The following is a 22,497-nucleotide window of genomic DNA, read 5'->3' as shown; positions in this document are numbered from 1 at the left end:
CTAACCAGTAGACTGGCAAAGTTGACAGGGTGTCCGAGATTCCTTGTATGTGAATGATATTATGTAAGATGACAACACCTATCTTTCAGGAGTCTCTCTCCCCTGCTGGTTTTGTGGAAGTACACAGCCATGATGCGAGTCCCATGTGGCAGGGAACCACAGATGGCCACTAGTTGCTGAGGATGGAATCCTGGGTGACAGCTAGCAACAAACGAAGGCTCTCAGTTCAACAGATGCAATTCTGCCAACAACCTGAGTGAGTTTGGAAGCAGATCCTTGCCCAGTCAAGACTCAAATGACTCTGCAGACCCTGTTGACATTTGACTGCAGGCTTGTGATATCCTAAGCAAAAGACCCAGGACTTCTAAACCGATGAAAATATAACAATAAGCACAATGTACTAAATACGGCCATGGGATTGCCTAGGGATCATCAACTTGGATAATGTCTAGGCATGCCAGATGAAAGTTTGCTGAATAAACTGGGGATAGTTTAGTACAAAATTATTTACGCTCAGTGGGCTTTCTAACAACTTATTATCCAAAGCAAACAATATTTTTAAAAGCATTTCACATGAGATTCAGTTTAATAGGCAACGGGGATGCTGTTTTCCTATAGGTTTAATTTGACCCAAATGATCATCATATTTCTCTATCTAGGATTATGCTTTTTATTTAAAGATCTCAAAAAGTTATAAAACTTTTTTGGGCACCCCATCCTATAAATTTCTAATCCTATATAACAGATGTATAAAACATGGCTATGAATGCCATGTGTTTATGAATATTCGTGACACGAAAAACAAATAGTAATTTCTGGTCAAAGAAATATAGGTATTGATGGCAATTACTGCACAAATGAAGATCCAGAGCAGAAGATTAAGTAAAAGCCTGAATTACTTAAAAGACCACAATTTACTTGTGGGACTCCCATCCAAGCCTCTCCAATGATTCAAAATCAGGACTAGCTTATTCAAAGCCTAGAGGGGACAGATGGCCGATTAATGATTGGAGATGTCCAGGTGAGAGCAGATGAGGGTCATCTGAAGACTCTCAGCTTCATCTAATACAGGCAGTTACCACTAGGCACACATGAGGGTGGGCTGAGTATCAGAAGATCTTGGGTTTTTCAAGACAAAGCTGGGAGGATCAGATGTCTCAGTGAATTCTCCTTTGTAAATGTGTTATGAGTCAAATCAAACATGGATTCAACTAACAGGTTTGTAACTTATAGTCCTAGTTTTTACTTCTTAAATATGACAATTGTACACCTATTTAGCAACTGGTGGACAAAAAGTAAGTGGAACTGTGAATTAATAGGAACAAAATTGCAGAAAGGGATTGTTAGTCAGGCATAAAACCAATAAATCAACACATGCTCTTTCCATGGATCTAATGTACTTTCCCTAAGAGATCAGACCATCACCAAAGGAGTTTGCCCTGAAATTCACAATCAAATGAAATTTTTAGGACATGTGCTTGTGAAGACATTTAGGAACACATTTTTGGTGGGATAGATGTTATAGGAAAATGTGCAGATAATTAATTATTCAAAAAGAAGAAATGAAAGCAACAAATCATATCAAAAAGGTTCGGCTGATGCCATATCTGGTTGTCATGAATGTAGGCAAACAATTAGCGGGCTTTCAGTTCTGCTTCCCAAATACCGTATCTGATCACTGAACTAGACTGTGCTGCATTTGCCAAAGCTCACTCTGCATCTTGAATTTCAAAAGCATTGAAGTAACCTTCTGAGCCAGGCTTCTTGAAAGAGTTCCCCCATGGTGGACATAAAAAATGCAAAGCATTCTACAAAAATATGCTCTCAGAACTACATGATACCCATCCGGCCAAACTAAAATTCTTCTAATATAAGCAGGTCGGGTTGCACTGTTCTTTTAATTTTAGCAGAGGCCTTGCTTTTTAAAACTCGCTATAAACATCCTAGTAAATTCACATCTTAATTTTAACTAGTCTGGGAAATTAGACAGTTGCTTATGCAGTTCGAAAATGTAGGGCATTCGGAGGCGGCTTTTTTTCCCTTAAGTCAAGTTTCACCTAGATAGGTCAGACACTCACCATCTTATTGATTTACTCCACTTAGAGAAAAGCGTAGGGAGTTTTTGCAAAAGTCTTGAGATTCACACAGAATGGGAAAAATAAAACATGCACAAGACTTGAAGAGGGAAAACATACTGCTTTCCAAAGAAGAGAAAACAAGAGGGAAGTCTGGAGAAATGTGTAAGTGAGTTTAACATAGGGGCCAGAAGCTAAACAGGTGAGAGAGGCAGAGAACAGTATAAAAAACAAAATGGCTAAGAGGAGCCCCAGGATGAGACAACAGACAAGAGGACAGGAACCTTCTGAAGTGCAGATTGAGCAGTTATATAACGGATTTGATGGATGTGCTCAAATGGGCCGGATAATTGGGCCCCATGTGTTGCATTTTGTGCTGTATCTCTTGATAGCAAAACTTTTCTTTGTTTTGTTTTGAAATATCTGCGTAAGTGCCTCAACTCTAATATCACTCATTAGACTTAATGCTGAATTAACAATCAACAAATCAACAGTCACCAGTCTTAGAAAGATTGGATTGACAGCATTTTGGTAGCTCTGAGGAAAGAATTTTGTAGTTCAGACCTTGTGATTTTTGAGGTTACTTGGTCTCCTCCTATAATGTCCTGACTTTTTGCCAAATTTTTATATGTCAAAGGAAAGGAGTTAAATGAAAGGTTTACTGTCTACAAAGTCATCTCTGAATTTAGAATTTAGGATAAACTGAGGTCCAAAAACACATTGTGGGGGACCATTGTTTTTCTAAGTTTCTAAGTCAGGACACTAATGACAAATGAAAATGGGTATTTTTAAATCACTTATGTCCCATGATCTGGTTAGAAAACTGTATTTTTGAACATGCCTTTGAAAGATACAATTTTTTAACTTAAATTATTGCATTTCCTATGTTTTTGAATATCTAACTTCAGAGGAAATTACAGGTATTTAATGAGTTTGAATACATCTTCCAAGATTTCAATTTTAATGATGGATAGCATATTTTTTAAAAAAGAGAAGGGATCAAAACCTACGTTATTATCCACAAGGCAAAAATAGGTAAATGTTAACCCACCAACATCTCCTTCTCTGGGAAGAAATGTTTGCCAATGGACAGACCCTCAAAATGATCCTAATCATCCCATCCATCCCAGCGTGAAGAGAAATAGAGGTGAGGGAGGGCATCGGTAGTCAGGGTCTGGGTTACTTATATAATTCAATTATTTTAGGTTGTCCAAATAACTGAAAAGTCTCAACAAAGAATAAAACTGTTCTAAACAGACCCCAAATTAAGATTTGTGTAAATTGCAGGTAAGAGTCTTAAAGACATATAAATGTTCTTACCCTTTGAGTAATTCAATGCTTAGAAATAATCAAAGAAGAGTACAAAAATCTTAGTAGAAGATGCTCATAAATAGTGGCTTTTAAAACAATCAGAGTGAAACTATCTAATTTCCCCAAAACAACAAGGGTATATAATTCAATTAAATTTTACTGAATATTTAAAGAATATACAAATTATAATATATTATTTGGAAAATAAAGCAGAAGGTAGAACTTTTAGAAGAATGATTCTCATGAGAGTAAACTGTATTTTGCTATATTTCTAGATTTTCTATAATAAACATATTATAAAAATAATATTTTTTCTTAACAAGGAAAATGAATGAAGATTAAGATTAAAAAGATATTTTAAAAAAATATTCCCTAGGAATCAAGAAAGTTGCCTACCAAAAATAAGCACTCTCCTCCTCCTTCCTTCACCACTTTCTCCTCCTCTTTCTTCTTTTGTCCAAAGGTTAATGCACTTTGTATGTTTCTAGTTGAATTTTGGCCCACTGCTGCCCATCACCTGACAATAACCCTTTTGTATTCTTAAGTTACAGATGTATTTTCTTCAGATGTATTATATTATTATTCTAGGAATTAAAATTATAATCATTACATAAGAATAGCCCTAGATTCCCAAAGACAAGGGTCTGATACATTTGAAGACATTAGTAGACTTCTTTGAACTCCTGTCCAAACCTCCCTAAATAGTTTAAGTTGCAGTCTTGTTTTTTTAGTTTTCAATACCGTCTTTTTTGTTCCAGGCCTATATTTGAGTAAATCTCTGATTTCCTGTAAATTAAAAAGTATTGTTACTTGGCAGAATTTTTACTGACTGCTTGTTTATTTTGTAGTCACAAATTTATAAATATTCAAATTCCCAAATATTTAGGTGTATTTTTGATAGCATTGGATGAAATCCAATAACCTAGTGTTCCATTTTCTCTTATTTTTTCTATCAAAATCAACTTTATCTAGTACCTTTTTTTTATAGTCTGTATGAAACTTCACTCCAATTTAAATAAATAAATTAATGGTTCTTTTCTCTTTGTAATTTCTTTCATTTGATGTTTCTTTCTTTATTCCTTTTAGTCACCTTTCCTGTCTTTTGATCAGTTTATTGTTTCCTTGTCTCTTTTCCACAAACCCATAGAATCTCTGATTAGTTCTTTTGTACCCCATCATTTTTTTCTTTATAAATCAATGTTTTAAAAAATCATCAACAATAGAACAAAAATGCCATGCAGGCATACACATGTTCATCCATCTTTAAAAAAATTGCAGTGATTTTTTTCCAACATTCTATACTTTCTCTTCCATTTGAACTTCACTCACCTTGTCAGAAAAAGGGATTCTATTAGCCATGCAGAGATAGTGGTAACATCTGACCTGTATCTTAATGGAAAGCAAGAGCTTGAAGAAACAGAAAATAGAGGAAAACACACTTATGGGCTATAGTGAACCAAGGCAGTTTACAACTGTGGATTTGATCAGTGGAAGATAAGATTTGAAAAGTGTTGTGGAAACCACCCTTGAAGTTTCACAAACTTCAAGATAGTTTTATATTGCTAATATAGAAAAATCGGATGAATAAGGCATTGGGAGTATTGGGCTATAGTTTGTAGTGTGTTTTCTTGGGTCGTTAGCAACGTAATTTGGAATTGAGCATAATAAAGAAAACAGGTACCAATGCTAGGAGAGCATTTAACTGTGCCTAAAGATTATATTTGTATATCCTCTGAAAATAGCACTAGGGAATAGGGCTCAAATCTGTTTGAGTCAGGATGTGCTTTGACGTCTTCCTGGGTAAAGAAAAATAATGTAAAGGGATGTCTCCCTGGCATGCTCTATTTAGGGTTACTCTTATTAGATTGCTGATTATTACAGAATAAACTAAAATACAGTTCAATTTAGTCTCATGGCTCAACTACTTCCCTAAACTGTTATTTGCTTAAAGAGTGATAGGCCCCTAAAATATATCATCATTCATATTAAGCAAATATCTAATAGGTATTTCCTGATTGACACAACCGTTTATGGCTTACAGACCAATAGATTGGGAAATCTAAACAATCAGAAACTGAAGTACACAATGAAAAGTGTATCTACACTGTAACAAGATGTCCAAATGGATTCTTTTCCCTATTATCTTTTATTTGGGAATAGGGACCAAAAGTGAGGGAAGAGATGCTAGTTGTCCCACAATCTAAGTTGGAGAGACACCGGTAAGCCCCACAGTTAGGACAAGCTGTCTACCCGCAGGGCTTACTGACAGAGGTGCTGCTGTGTTCCCACCACCAATGTGATCACCTTCATCCCCACTCCAGGTTACATGAGAAAGAGAGGATTGTGGTTGAATTTTGCATTTAAAGTTTGTGGAGAAAAGTGCTTTCCTCTGTGAAACCAGGCGTGTGTGGAGTATGGGGCAGTTCCAAAGAGTCATTCATAAAGAGATGCAGTGGTGCTGAAAGAAGGTGAGACTGGCACCTCTCCCCCCGGATGAGTGCTCACTAACCTGCAGAATCCACTGACCTACTCTGGGGCAGCCACCTGAGTGAAGTGTAATGAAGACATTCTTGGGAAAGATGTTTAGAAGCCTCAGTTTCTAGCATGTTGTTATTTTGAGTAACTAATATCACCTCTGCCCCACAGAAGGGAAAGAGAGGCATGAAATGTGTGCCAAACACTGGAGAATTATTGAATGCAGAACCTGGTCCAAGGATTTCTACCCATATGAGGCCTGCTGGAGTAGCTCACTGTATCAGCGCTTGAAAGAACCAAGTCAGGTGCCTGGAAAAAAAGAAGGTGTCCTCCAAGTTTTCATTGGCCTCAGAAAAACACAGAAAGGAACCCCAGCACTTCCTATAGCTCCACATGTTGGAAAATTTAGGATGACAAAAGGCAGGAAGCTATGTAGAATCTATGTGGCTATTGGGACAAGCAAAGGGACACCCAACCCAGGAAATGGATTGTGGCATATACTGATTGGCTTTGGCAGAGACAAAGGAGGCAGCTCACTGCCCTTTTGAGGGGAGGCTGGTTCTGCAGCAACCAAGGAGGTTAGGAAGACGGATATTATTCTGTGAAATGGGTACTACAAATCAACCATGGACTGTGGTATCAAATAAAACCAGATAGAACTAGAGCAAACTAGAGTCACTTTTCAGAACTGACATGCTGTAGCCTCATAAGCAGAATTTTCTCCTCCTCACTGATGGCGGACAAGAAGGTGGTCCCAGAAAGATAGAGTCCAAAGGGAGGGAAGAAGCGAGAGTTACTAGAGAAAGCACAGAGGAATCGTTTAAGGAGGAGATCGAGTGTCTCCTCCCTTACCACAATTCAAGCCACTGTGTCCACAACCAAGGCTAGCTGTGGTGGAGGACAAGTGGGGCAAGAAGACAAGCTTGAAATTGAGTTTAAGGCTGATCTTATAAGATGAACAAAAATGAGTTTTAAACAGAAATGGAGAATGTCTTAAACCAAAAATGGCTGTAAAGTTATGAAATCTGACCAAGATTTCATTACAGAAAAGTGAGACTGTCACTATAGCACAATTGGGGGCAGTTGCAATTAAAACATTCAAACTAATACTGCATTAAAATGAATTGGAAAAGACACGTCCATTCCTCACTCCACAGCTTAGTGTGATATCCTTAAAGTAGCTACACCAACTAGAGCCTCAGTTTTTTTTGTGTGTGTGTGTGTTTTTTTTTCATCTGAAGAAGTGGAGATAATTATACCTACTTTGGAAGGTTGATATAAATGTTGATTGGAATAATTTATGAAAAACACTTAGTTCTTAGCAAACACTCCATAAATATTATCATTGCTGATATAAATAAAGCAATTCTCTTCCTTTCTGTCTACATGGCAGTTATGATCATGATAAAATTAAATCATTGTCAAACACACTAACCTCTCTGCTTTGTTTCAATTAAAGAAAGATGCCAAGGCCATGTTGGTCCATATTTATAATGGCACCTTGAAACAGTGCTGATGGACAAAAACTCTTGCTGAGACACTTAGAAAAAAAATAAAATATTGGAAGTGCTTGCTAGCAGACTAACACTTAAGGGGAGCTCATTATTTAAACTAATCATTGTTTGCTTTATGATTCAAGATGTAGATAAGATAAATACTAATTCTCTAGTACCTACACAATTCTTTCCTTCAAGAGTTTTCTTCCTTTCCCTGCATTTGATTTGTTCTCGATTTTAATTTAGCTCCATGGATATGGAACTCTGCCAAGGTTGGGAGGACTGAAATTTTACCTATTTCTAAATATTTGTTCATTTAACTCTAGTTTTTTTCCAAGTCATATTCCAGTGTGCTTGCTTTCCCTACCTGCTAAAGGCTGATGCCAGAAGCCCAGGAAGCAGGAGTAATCCTTAACGATCTAACCAGACTGTTGGCACAGCAGAGAAAAATATTTGACTATGCAAATGTCCACAACTCTCAAAAACTGGGAAAAAAATATAAATTAGAATGATTTGAAAGAAGTATTCAGAAATACTTTGGCAAAGAATTTCTGTGGCTATCTAAAATCCTTCACAGGAATTATCTGTCTTTTGCCACGTTACCTTCCCTATTTTTCTAAAGGTGATTTCTTCATTCTTCTCCTCTAAGATTAAGTTGTAAAATATTCATACTCTTCCTGTTTCACATTAACAAAAACACTTAATTCTCTTGGTTTCAATTAAAGTTAAGGTCTAAAGAGTTTCTGGGTGCCTGGACTGCCAGAGTTGATTTTTAGGAATATCCTTACTTACCATCTCTGCCCCTTCCAATGTGCTCAAAATAACACTGCCAATAAAATAATTTCTATTTTCAGAATGTCTAATTCCAGTGTCTCCAACATCAACCCATCACTAGCACCAACACACACACACACACACACACACACACACACACCATTTTCCCTGAGGCAAACTGAGATTAAGTGACGACCACAGGTGCCACTGATAAGCTCAAGAGTGTTATTGAAAATGGAAGATAAAGAAAAATGCTGAAAAAGAAGTTGGACAGGAGAAAAAGGGAGAAAGTTGGGGCATCTAACTGAAAGAAAGAAATAAAGAGCCAAGGGTGGTGAGCCCTTGTGTTTAATTTTACCCCAGGAGCAATCTGTTCCATTAATTGCTTTAATTCTTTTGCTCAAGATAAGCTGATTATAGAACCTTTCAGAATTCCCATTATGGCTCATTTCTTTTTCCTGCTTTGAACTCCCTTCATTTCAATTTCAACTAAAATTTATCCTCTACTATCACTTTAATTTGCCAAAATTTCACTTCCAATCAGTTCTATTCATTCTCTTAAGGACAGGTTGATTACACACAAATGATATACCAAGATGATGGTGGCCATCTTGAAATAAGACTATCTAAGACAAAGCCCCTAATAGCTCATCATTTTAAAAAGTGTATCTGAAATGATTGTGTGTTTTTTTCTAAAATACATATATACGTTCCTGTCATAACACAGTGTTCTCCAACGCCCAAAAATATTAGGTTAGAATATTGGTCTAGTACTTACATAGACCAGAGCTGATCTGATGGGAGAGAAACTCAACTTCAATGGCCAGTCCTCTCAGACAGACAATATGTAAGGATGGGAAGGACCCGGGAGAGTCAGAATTGTGATGGAAGCGGTGTTTTCACACTGCTATAAAGTATGTACAATTCGGAGTCCCAATCATGTACCAATAGAAGCATTCCAAAAACAGCAACAGCCATTCATTGAATTCCTTCTATGCTCCAGGAACCTTATAAACACACATTGAATCCTGATAACCACCCTATGAGTTAAGTACAAAAATCATCATGCAGTGGAGATTTGCTTTTGTGTGTGTGTGCCTCCCTAGCATCTATTTTTCCTTTCTGGATAAGCAGGCTCCAAGTTTTGATTGGGAATCCATCCACTCTCTACTCTCAGGCCATCTGTTTGGATGGAGCTCTATCCTCAGCTCCAGGAAACAGCGTACGTGACCAAGCCTGGCTATGCTGAACACAGAAAATGGTTGGGGATGGGTACAGCAGAAAGGTGCTCTTTAATGATCTTTAACCTAGAAGGTTTAGATGGAAGCAGTTAGAAATCACTTGCCACCACAGGGGGAGAGCCTTATGAGAATGGAACCAACACAAAGCAAAAGAGCTGAGATATGAGGGAGAGAAACAAGATCCTAACTGAGTCTCCAAGGCATCATTGGGGCCCTGGATCATACTGAATTCATGCCAACACCTCAGAGTTTTAGTCTCTTGAGCCAATCCATCCCCCCTTTCTTTTCTTGAGTCTGACTGGTTTGGGTTTTCTGTATCTTGCAATAGAAGTAATCTTAATTATTATATAGAAAAAAGAAATAAGAAAACTAAGAATCAGAAATTTTTATATTTGCTCAAGGACATATAGTAAGTGGCAGACCTAGATTTTTGAATCCAAATCTCTCTCACTCAAAATACCATATTCTTCAGTACAACATGAAGCATGAAGGGAATGGTTTCCTTTTGAGGGGTATGATGGCTAATTTTATGTGTCAACTTGGCTAGGCTACGATGCCCAGCTGTTTGATCAAAGACAAATCTTGATGTTGCTGTAAAGCTATTTTGTGGATGTGATTAACATTTACAATCAGCTGACTTTAAGTAAAGCAGATTATCCTCCATAATGTGTGTGAATGGGCTTCATCCAATCAGCTGAAAGCCTTTAGAGCAAAAACTGAGATTTCCTGCAGAAGAAGAAATTTTTTTCTCAAGACTGTAACATCAAAATCCTGACTAAGTTTCCAACCTGCTAGCCTGCCCTACAGATTTTGGACTTGACAGTTCCTATAATATTATACAATCATGAACCAATTACTTTTCTTTCCTTCCTTCCTTCCTTCCTGCCTTCCTTCCTTTCTCCCTCCCTCTCTCCCTCCCTCCCTCCCTCCCTCCCTCCCTCCCTCCCTCCCTACCTCCCTCCCTCCCTCTTTCTTCCCCCCCCCTCAACCCCTGATTGATACAAAGAGTAACTGAGGGCCACTCAAATAATGTGGGAAAGGACCAAAGGAAATATATTTCTCTCCCTCAACTGGTCATTTCCTATGTGACTTTCCAGAATAAGGCAAGGACAAAGCTCCATGACTAAGGTCATAAAGATACTATTTCCATCAAGTGCCTCATCAGAAATTTTATTTTGTTAAAAGTGAAAAACAGTTTGTGGATATTTAAAAACAATTCATGCCAAATTCTCTGTGCAACACTTTTTAAAATACAGACTAACTTTGAAAATAAAAGGCAACGAAGGAGCTTTGGTTTAGATAGATGAGAGATTTTTCACACTCGTTCAAAGTGTTCGACTGCAGTTATGTGCAGGGACAGAGTGTGGAAGGAGAAGTGACAGATTGTAACTTGATGCAACACTTGATTCCTCGTGTCATTCTTTCCTGTACTCACAGCATCCACTCAAAAGATGCAGAATTGTTCAATATAAAGCAGAGGGTAACTGAACGATCGACTTGGCTTCACACTGCAACTGTGCTGACGTTTGCTAAAATGTCCAAGCCCGGTGGGATAAATAATTCAGTTTCCCTGAAAGATATGAGGGAAGGGCTCTGACGGGTTGATAAAGAAGAATGCTGTTGTCCACATCTGCTTTTAAAGGATGTAAGACTTGTCAACTCTATCCTTCTTCTCAAATAAACCATGAAATTCACAACCCCAAATTGAGATTCTCGTTTTCAGCCACATCACATCTATCCTTAATTTCTGTTTCCACTGTACTACAGGCGTAGAGAGATAAGTCAGATGATTTGCAGCTTGAACTCTAAAAGAAGTTTCAGGGAGACAATAGGAAAAAAGAAGGGTTGGTAGGTTTGGAAAATTCTTTTTTTTCTTTTAATACACTATAAAATGTGAAGCAGAAGTACAATGGCTTAATGAGTTTCTATCTCTGTACTGTGACAAATGTACAATTTGGCCATTGTAAAAGTAATGATATGTTTCATTAATTTCATATGTTCTTTTAATAGAGTATTTGGAGGGAAGGCTTTTTTGCTTTAGAAATTAGAGCAAAGAAAGCTGATAAAAGCTTCAAGTTGGCATTCAGTACTTCCTGGAATACATTAATAACATTCAACTGCCTTTTCAAACACACCGACAAATCTCAAAGCAACACTTTGTCTTCCCAGTCATAATCCTAATAATGGAAGACTAGAAATCCTTACTCTCTCCCTGCAATCCCCCCATCCACACTCTGCTGCTTGCATATGTACGCACAACACACACACACTACACATTTTAGTGGTACATTGGGATCTGGAGGTGAACCCCTAACCCCCATGCATCTACCTGGCGACTTCTGAACAATATCCTTCGTGCCATTCCCAAATTCCCTATGGGAACTGCTTTCCCAAAACAAGTTATATAATTCCCATGGGCTCATCTTGCTTTTTTACAAATATCCTCAATGTGGGGGCATTCATAGGTTGCATCGCCTGGAAACTGACTTAGACAAGGGTGCGAATATAAGAACTTTATTTGTGAGGGGATCCAGGGAGTACCTGAAAGAGGGAGGGGAAATGAGACAGGAAGGCAAAGAAGCCATTTTAAGGAGGCACTATTGAGCCAGTTATGGCCTTGGGCAATGGGACGATCCCACTGGGGACTGCTGGGAGCCTGGGAAAATCACACCTAGGTTATGCCCACTGGGGTATTTATCCTCCAACTCCTATGTGCCACTGGCCGAGGGCTGCTCCCACGGGAATAAAATCCCAGCACTTCCGGCTTGCACTGTTTGTGGATCAAGGGAAAGTTACAAGGACAGATAGATGGGCTTGTAGTAGGACGCCAGGAGCATGTGCAGGATGGGAGAAAGCTGAGAGGATGTGCGTAGAGCAAATATGGCTTCTAACGGTGCCATAACATGTGTTGTTCCCTAAATTGTTCGTTCAACCTCAATTGTCCAGGTGCCATATGGTAGATTTGTCAAACCCGTCACTGAAACACATTTATCTGGTACACATTTATTCCTCTGCATTCAGAAGTTTGACAGTGTGTTTTACTTGACTTGGTCTTTAGAAAAAATCTTTGGCTTGTTCCGTAACTCTCTAATAGAGGCAGCTGGAATCTACAAAACCCCCTATGAAATCTAGATGGGATCAAAGTCTTTATTCTCTAGAAACGTCTTACTTGCCTTAGTGAGATTTCTATGTCAGTCCAGTGAATAGAAAAATGAGGATGGGATGACTAGTGGGTAAGAGTGGAAGAAGGGAAAATTCATATCATAGAGCAAGTTTATATGCAGAAAAAACAACAGTAGTAGGATAAATTTCAATGTCAGTTATAGTTTTCTGAAGCTGGGAAGGGGGACTTTTTTGTTAGCCATTGTTTTTCTTAGAAACACTCTTTATCCAGCCTGGGGAAGTAAGTACTGTCCCAGCAGCCCCTCAGGAGTGGGCATCTGGGCCACAGACTCTCTTGATATCCTGAGGTTCTGCAGAGGCATTTTCAATTTGAGAGACTCACTCATTGCCAGCCCTTCATTTATTAACTTATAAAATCATTAGCCCTGCACAGAGAAAGCATTAATACTATATGGTTAATTTTATCATATTTCTCATTTGTCTTATCACTGGAATGCTTCCTGAGTGTGGGGTTGGTTAGAGCAGGGAGATGGAGGGAGACTAAAGAGAGTAAGAATGGAAATACAAACATATTTAAAAACAAAACCAAACAAAAAGACGAATTTGCAAACTAAGTATTCGTGGAAGATGTGAGCTGCCTCCAGCACATTCTAAGCCTCTGCAAGAAGTATCCTTCAGGTTCACTGCTTGGCCTTGACCCTCATGGAAATGATACATGAGCAGTTCTCTTTCTCCAAGTACCAGCATTTGTACATCTGATTTTCCTGTTCTTAGAGGGATGAGATTTGTTATTTGCAGTATTCCTGGGCCTGGCAGGACTTTGGGTGGCACTACTGGGCCACCACAGTACTCTACCAGATAAGCGTGTTTCTCACTATGCGACTAGTCCTTGAAGACACAAGAACAAATTCCTAAGTGGGGACTGTGTAGATGTGTGTGTGTGTGTGTGTGTGTGTACATGTGCGTGCCTTATGTGTAAGCACACCCATGCATATGTGTATGAGCTGAAGGGGAACACAATAATTCCCCAGTATGCCACGAATAAGAGAACAGCTGCTTGTTTCAGATATTAAAAGAATGTAAATTGGGTTGAGTTTTCTTTTGGCACAAGAACAAGGAATGCTTAAGTTTCCCACTTGCACTTAATTTATTTTTAGGTTTATTCACCACCATTTGTCAGGTTTCTTGAGCTTGACCTGAAACTAACCTTTAGATAAACGTGAAGGCAAACAGAGCCCTGAAACTCTATCTGTATGTTCTTTTGTCTTGGGAACTGTAAATCGGGGCATTAGGTGAATAACACAGCTTGGCTTTGTGTCATGAAAAGTAATTCGGGGCTGCGGTAAGGGCAGGATTTATGAAGCTGTCTGGCCAGGCTTGGGCAGGATGCCAGCTTACACCTGCTTTGCAGACATGGCTGTGTGCAGTTGGTCACACTGCTGAAGCAGCCAAATTCCTTTCACTGGATAGAGGCACTGCTGTGAGAGCCAAAGCAAAAAGCAGGTAGGGGAGCAACCTGGGGCAGGACCGGGGGTGGGGGAGGCAGGGAAGCCAACCGGTCTTTCGGAAACAAATCAATTATAAACTTCCTTTTTCTCATTCCCAAGCAAAAGTCCCTCAAAAAACAAAAAACAAAACAAAACAAAACAAACAAACAAAAAAACACCAAAAAAACAAAAAAACAAAACAAAAAAACTGTTTTCAAAACATTGTAACTAAGTAACCTTGTGAGGTTGGCAAGAAAAGGAAAGCAAATCAATTTGCAAAGTTTTAGCGTTTTAAAAAAATAAAAATAAGGTATTGTGCCATAACTAAAGTTGCTATATAATGTATCATCCATACATGAGCACTCTTCAAAGTGAAAGGGGGAGGGCTATCAAGAATGAGGCTGGGAAGACACCCATAAATTGCGACTGTCCAAGGAAATTGCGACTGTCAAGGCAACCCGGGACAATGGTACTTTGGTCATTAACATTTACACTGCCACACAATGCACCCACTAAATGACTGTTGTGTTACAAGGATGCTTTTCTAAGAAGTGACAGGAATTACACTGTCTCTTTGATGGAGCTGGGCTACCTCCACGAAGCAGATGGCCAGTTTGTCACGATGCCAGCACACACTGCAAAATATCCATCGTAAAATCATCATGCTCCATATTGTTCAATTCCTTCCCTTTCTGGGAAAAGTGCAAAAAGCTCAGCAAGTCTCTACGTTGCCTGATTGGGAATGGCCTAGTGACTGCTCACTAGGCTTGTGAGCATCTAATCGTGAATTAGGATTAAAGGCACAGGTAGAACTCACATGGGGAATAGCACTGTTCTCTGTGATCTCAATGCTAGTGAAATTTGACATGAACCAGCCTCCGCTTCTCTAGCAAAGCCATCTCTTAGAGTTTTCAACTTTCTTCCCACTTGCCCATACATACAGGTTCATGGATGGTCCAGTTTCCTATGATACCATAACAAATTACCAAAAATTTGATGTCTTAAAATAATAGAAATTTATTTTCTCATAGAACTGGAGTCCAGAAGTCCAAAATCCACATGTAGGCAGGGACATGCTCCCTCCCAAGGCTGCAGGAAACACTCCTTCCTTGCCTCTTCCAATTCCTGATGGCATCTGGTGTTCCTTGGCTAGCAACCAGGCATAACCCCAACCACTGCCTCTCTCTTCCCATGGGCTTCCTTTTTCCCTAAGTTTCTGTGTCTTCTCTCTCATAAGCATACAAGTTATTGGCTTTTGAGCCCACCTACATCCGGGATGATTTTATCTTGAGGTTCTTAACTACTCACATCTACAAAGACCCCATTTCCAAATAAGGTCACATTCTGCAGTTCCAAGGGGACATAAATTTTAGCGGGGCCAGGGGGACATGAGTCAACCCAATAAAACGAGTAAGCCAACAAACAAGTCTATTCCTAAAATGTAGCCCTTTACCTTCTGCTGTCCCCTCCCCAATATTTAGGTAATTGATTACTTGTGTTTCACCACTATGATCCACCCCATCCCACCCCACCATTTATTTTCTGCAGAGCTGGTAGATAATCAGCCTCGAATGTCTTTGCTTCCATTGCCATCTAGCTCACACAGGACCTGAGGATACCTTCTTCAGTCCAGTGACAGCCTCCCCTCTCCATCTCCTCAATAGACCAACCCACTCAATTACAGAGAACAATCTCACTGGTAATTTTCCAGACTACCTGTCTTCCAAGACTCTAGGTTGTAGGCTTTGGGACTTATACACCCAGAAACACAAAGTAACAGGGTAAGGAAGCATACAAGTACGCAGGGCACCTTGAGAGTTGTACTGGGCAAGGCCACAGTAGGATGTCATCCAATGAGAATGTGGACCCTGAGCTCAGGCTTAATAGAAGCTTACTAGAAGTTTGGATGAATTGAAGAAGGGCAAGGGCATTTGAGTCAGAATTTTATATCTCTCTTTTCATCTTCAGCCACGGTGACAACCAAAATGTCTCTTTCTGTCTGTAAAACCCAGAAACCCCATTTATACAGGCTGATACAAAAATGGACTGATTCCTTGGCAAGAGCAATGGGAAAGTTCAAGTTTAGGTCCACAGATACTACCTCTCTCCTCCTCTTGACTCAGGCTTCCTCTGTTTTGACTTGATTCTCTGAGAAATAGCCAACAGTAGCTCCAGGCTTATATCCTATCACCTTAGTAAATCCAGCAGAAAGTACGTGTCTCTTTCTCAGGAGTTCCAGCAGAAGTGTGCAGTCTGATGCTAAGTGGCTGTGATTGTCACACATCCACTCCTGAATATCATGCTTGCAATAAGTGACTGAACTCTAATCCAGTTCTGAATCACCTATCCAGCTTGGAGCCATGGGGGTGGGGTAAGCCACATACAAAACTTGAGGACCAAAGTGGGAAGGGGCCATTCCTCACAGAGTGATGTTGGAGGGAAAAGTGGAGGAAAGATAGGCGAGCCAAAACAATAGGTGTCTACTCCACTTACTCTGACAATTTTTACGGCTGCTTCCAATACAATCAGAAGAATCTCTAGCCAGCTGCTAGAGCTGTGTCTGCCCCCAGAAAATTCACAAGAATACAAGATGACTGTTTTTGACACCACAGATACTGCAATATATTTTATTTACCCATAGTACCTTAAAACTTCTTTTCTGGCAATTAGATTGAAAAGGTATATTAGTTGGCTAGGGCTGTCATAACAAAATATAAAAGACTGGGTGGCTTAAATGACAGAAATTTATTTTCCCACAATTATGGAAGCTAGACGTCCAAGATCAAGGTGTTGACAGGGTGGGGTTCTCCTAAGGCCACTTTCCTCGGCTTTTACCTGGCTGCCTTCTCCCTGTGTCCTCACATGTCTTTTCTTTCTGTGTGTATCCCGCACATCTCTTCCTTTCCTTATAAGGACATCAGTTCTAATGGAGTAAGGCCTCACTCTTATAACCTCATTTAATCTTAATTACCTCCTTAAAAGCTCTATCTCCAAATAAAGTCACAATAGGGATTATTAGGGAAATTCAGCATGTGAATTTGGGGGACACAGTTTGGTCCATAACAACAGGGCAAACTTATTTTCATTCTTTTACTTCTTACTTATAAGAGTAAAATGTGGAGTGATACATTTTGACATCGATTAACTCTGGCATGTGGTGCCACTTCAAATATGTTTTCAAGTGAGAGATCTAAAATGTTTTCCAGTTTCCAATTCATGGTATCTCAGAGGTCACATTCTGATCCCAAGCACAGCCAGAATCGTATTAGTCTTCCCATATCAATTAACCCTACAATTTTTTCCATTTAATTACCAGATGTTTTTCCTTAGGTCAACAGGCCACAATAAGGCTGCTGCCTCAAAAGAGTATTTTCAGACATGAATGACACATACCCACATACAAACATTTTATGGCATGGTACATGATCATATCTCAAACATACACTGATGTTATAGCTAAGCATGATTTATGGTACAATCTCTAATCATCCCAGGGCTGTATTATTTGAATTCCTTTTCCCCTAAGCCAACATCAATATACAGAAAAGACCAACTGAAAACATGTGATACCTGTTAAGTAACATGAAATACGACACTGAAAAGCAAATTGGTTACTAATTCCTGGAGCCCATTCTGTTCAGTCCCATTTAAACCAAGTTGCCCACTCTAAGGAAACACTTAGAAATCGAAATTTAAAAAACAAAAGCAGAATTCCACTCGGACCACAGGTTGCCTAATAAAACCATTCTGACTCATTTCTTCAGCTTCTAGTGCCACGCTAAGTTCCCCCGGCACTTGTAAAGCAATCCTCACTGGCGTTTTTCAGGAGCTTATAACCCTGACCAGCAGTGTACCAAGCCAGCACATCCCTGTTTTTGCCAATTCGACTTCCAAGTCATATGTTAGAATTCATTTGCCAAAGATTGAACTATCCCTTGGTTCCTCGTGTGCAATTTAAAAAGAATTTACAAGTAAAAAAGAATAGGGTAGAAGGCACCTCTAAAATATTTCCCTTTGGAAAAAAAAATAGTATCTACTTAACATATTAGTCCCTTTTGACAAGCCCTGGTTTTGCGTAGAATTTGGTATGTAATTCTTGGCATTACTATCTCATTGGAACCTTGACAACATCAACACCTCCATCTTTGTAAAGACTAAAACTGGAGTTACCACAAATCTTGGATTAAATGAATCTTATTATTTGCCCTCTGAAGTTACCCTTCTCTCACAGCCTCCTTTTGAGAAAAGGCTCCAAAGGCAGGGTGAGGGCACATGAAAGTTCAATCTCTGAAGACTGTGTGTTTAAATCTGCATGAAACTGAGAAATATGCAATGGTGGTCCAATTTAAAGTGGTACAATGAAAAAGCTGTTTTGTATTAAATAGGCCAGTTTTTAATAAGCCTGGGTGTATATTTACATTTAGCTTTACAGAACACAACATAAATGTACAATAGCCATTAGCTCTGGCTTATATGGTACAGACATTAGTGGTATTAACAAAAGCAACATAGCACTGAGGGGTAATTATCATATCCTAGCTTCATGGAGACTTTTTTGGAAAAATAAAAAAAGTTTCTAAACTGAAAATGAAGAGGATAACATCTTGAATGTAATACCTGACAGATTCTATTATGGTTTCTGTCACCTTTTAGTATATTTCCTAACTGTACATACTATAGAAAAGGGCAAGGAATTAATCAGGTTGCCAAAAGAGTTGGGTTACACAGCATGCAGAAAGCACTTCAGCTACATTATTTGCACAATTTCTGTAGGGAGTTGTGCAATAGAGGCCTTAAATTTAATATGTCTGGCCCCCTTCCACCTGGACTCAGTTCAAACCCCATTGCCTGCAGCTTGCTGAATCCAGAGTGGGAAATCAGTCATTATATTAGGAACGGATGGCAAATGATTCCAATTCACATTTTTCAGCTGGTATGTTTTTTAACCTGGAGCAACACCAAATTGGAAAATTCTGCAATTCTGCAAGCTGGGCATTAGATCTATATTGCAGTCTAAAAACATTTCTAATTTGAGGAAGTTGACAAGATGATTTTTCTTTAGAATTTCTTTAGTTGCCGGGCTACTGACAGAAATGTCAAGGTCCACCTCATCAGCACCTTCCTGCTGATCCTTTTGTTTCTCACAGAGGTGGGAAAATGGTTGTCAGTGCAATGAAACTGCAATGATCTATATAAACACTGACCTGCCTCTTTTATGGTCATGGACGCATTATGTAGATTGAAAGGCCATAGTCAGTAAAGATGAAAGTCTCAGAGATTGTTTCAAAATAAAAAGGAAAGCAATGCTATGGAAAAAAAAACAGGCAAAGGAATGAAGAAGCAAGTGATAGGAGAAGAAATGTCAACTCCTCTTAACCACATGAAAATATAGTCAATCATTTTAGTAACAAGGAAATTAAAAATATAGTATAAATCAGATCTCATGTTTTATTCATAACACTGCAAACTAATATCCAGTGCTGGTGAAGATATGGGGCTACACACATTGCTGGCAGAATAACAAATTGCTACAAGCTTTATAAAGTAGTCTTTATATATAAATTAACATTTTAAATGTTCATATTCTTTAAACTAGAAATCCCAATTTTTAGAATATACAAAAATAAAAACACCGAGTATATATACTTGGAAGCGCAAATGTAATGCATCATTATTTGCACTGGAAAAAATCATTAAAACAACTCAAAAGGCCATCAATAGGGAAATGTTAAATTATGGCAAATACAGTGACCAGTATGTGACAATTTAAAAATTGATTTGATGAGTATTGACCTAGAGGCGACTATATAATGTATTTCTCAACTGAAAATAACAAACAAACCCCCCCCCAAAAAAACAAGTGACATAGTATTATGTAGAGTGCAACTACTTGAAGAAAATAAATTCTAGACATGTGAATTCTAGACATGTGAATATGAGTGTGCATTTGTGTATGTGTATTTTGTATTGAAAGCTATGCAAGGATCTACCATAAAGGGACAAGAGCAAAGAGTATTAATATTTTACTTTACAATTCTGCATTGTAGTACTTGTTAAGATAATTAAGCATTCATTTTGTAATTAAAAATATAATTAAAAATAAAAGGGAAAAAATCAATTAATTTCAGAGTTATAATTTACAGGTATATCAGAGTTCTCCAAAGAAAAACTTCCTATAAGATGTGTGTGTGTGTGTGTGTATTTAGATTTATATATAAATGTTTATATTTATATATAATCTATGATATATAAATATATTTATATAGATAGAGCACAAATAGATATACAGACAGGTACATAGACAGATACACAGATTTATTTTAAGGAATTAGCTCACAAGCTTTTGGGGGCTTACAAGTCCAAAATCTGTAGGGCAGGGTGCTTGAATTAAGTTGTAGTTTTCCTTTGACTTTAGTCACAGGGCATAATAGTAGTAAGATATCCCTAAGGAATGTCCTATATTCCAGACATATTCCTCTTTACCTCCACTGTGGAACAGTAGCCCAATCTCCCCTTGGTAATCAGGATCAATCCCTTAGCCAGTATGTTAATGAATATGCTTTGCTTTTTGATTCAGGGGCATGAGCACAAAGAGGCCAGTAGCAGTTATAACTTCCAGTTCAATGAAATTATTGTTCTTTCTCTTGGTAGAAGCTTTTCTCCTTTTGAAACTATGACTTCTAAATCAACAGAGCACAAGGTTATGGACACAGGAAGAAAAATTTTGTTAGTGAGTCACTAGGAATGATAGTCAGTGATGCCACTCCCATTTCTACCCCTGGATTCCTGGGACCTATGACTCCTGGCTGTGGAAGAAATAGAACTATGTGTATATATTGGATGTTAATTTCAAGCATATACAGCCTCCCAGAGATCTTTGGCCCAGCTGTGCAAGGTATTAACAAATAGTTAGCATTGTAATTGAGTCTTCAAAAGGCCATTCCACCATTTGATCAAGCAAGCTGCCTCAGGATGATGGGAAACATGGTAAAGCCAGTGAATTTCATGAGTATGAACCCATTACTGAATTTCATTCACTGTGAAGTGATATCCTTGATCAGAAGCAATGATATCTGGAATGCCATGAAGGTGGATAGGCATTCTGTAAGTCCATGGATGGTAGTTTTGGCAGAATCATTGCACGTAGGGTAGGCAAATCTGTATCAGAATAATTGTTTATTTCCAGCAAGAACAAAGTGCTGCCCTTCCACCATGGAAGCAATCCACAATGATCAACTTGCTACCATGTAGCCGGCTGATCGCCCTGGGAAATGGTGCCATATCAAGGGCTCAGTGTTGGTCTCTGCTGCTGGCAGACTGAGTCACTCCTCAGTGGCCATATGCAGGTTGGCCTTGGTGAATGAAAGCCTATGTTGCTGAGCCCACATGTAACCTCCATACCTGCCACCAAGGCCACTTTGTTCATGAGCCCATTGGGCAATGACAGCAGTAGCTGGGGCAAGAGGCTGCCTGGTATCCACGGAAGGGGTCATCCTATTCACTTGATTAGTAAAATCCTCCTCTGCTGAGTTCACCCTTTGGTGAGCATTCACTTGGGACACAAATATCTTCACATCTGTCACCCATTCAGGGAAGTCTATACACATATCCTTTCCCCAAACCATTGTCATCAATTTTCCAATTATGTCCTTGAACATCCAGCCAAACAATTAGCCACAGTTCATGAATCAATATACACACATAGCTTTAACATTTCTGTGTTCAAGCAAATTGAACAACTATAGTTCTGTCAACTGGGAGGATTTCCCTTCACCATTGTCTTTGAGGGATGTCCCCAAAAGGGGCTATAGTGCTACAGGTGTCCACTTTGAGTTGGTGCCTGCATATTGTGCAGAAACATCTGTAAACTAGACCCAAATTTTCTCTTCCTCAGTCACTGATCGTAGGAAACTCTCCATAAGGCCACAGGTGTAGGCTGGGAAAGAGAAGATATTAGAGCAGAAATGGGGCCACTTCCTCATGTAACTTACTTGTGCCTTCAGGGCCTGGTCAAGCCCAATCTCACATACACCACTTCTATTTGATGATGGAGTGTTTCTGCACATGCCCAACTTTACAGTTTAGTGAGTCAGATAACACCCAGTTCATGACGGGCAGCCCAGATTGTATGGTAACTTGGTGGCCCATGGTTCAGCATTATGTCTCTACTAAGGCCCAGTTGCAGGCAAAAGTTGTTTCTTAAAAGAAGAGTAACTACCATAGAGGATGACAGGGCTCTGTTCCAAAATCCTAAGGGCTGATACTGTGATTCACCTGCAGGGGTTCTGACAAGGGCTCCAAACAGCATCCCTCTCTGGAACATCATCCACTTCAAGCACTGGATCTGCTGGACCAAGTGGCAGAACAGCTTGTACATCAGCCTGCGCCTGTTGCAGAGCTTTGTCTTGTTCTGGGCTCAACTCAAAACTAGTAGCTTTTCAGGTCACTCAGTGAACGAGCTGGAATAGCACTCCCAAACGAGGAATATGTTGACTCCTAAATCCAAAAAGGCCTA

The sequence above is a fragment of the Rhinolophus hipposideros genome, assembly GCF_964194185.1.
Source record: "Rhinolophus hipposideros genome assembly, chromosome: 7".
NCBI lineage: Eukaryota > Metazoa > Chordata > Mammalia > Chiroptera > Rhinolophidae > Rhinolophus > Rhinolophus hipposideros.
This window is presented reverse-complemented; position numbering follows the sequence as displayed.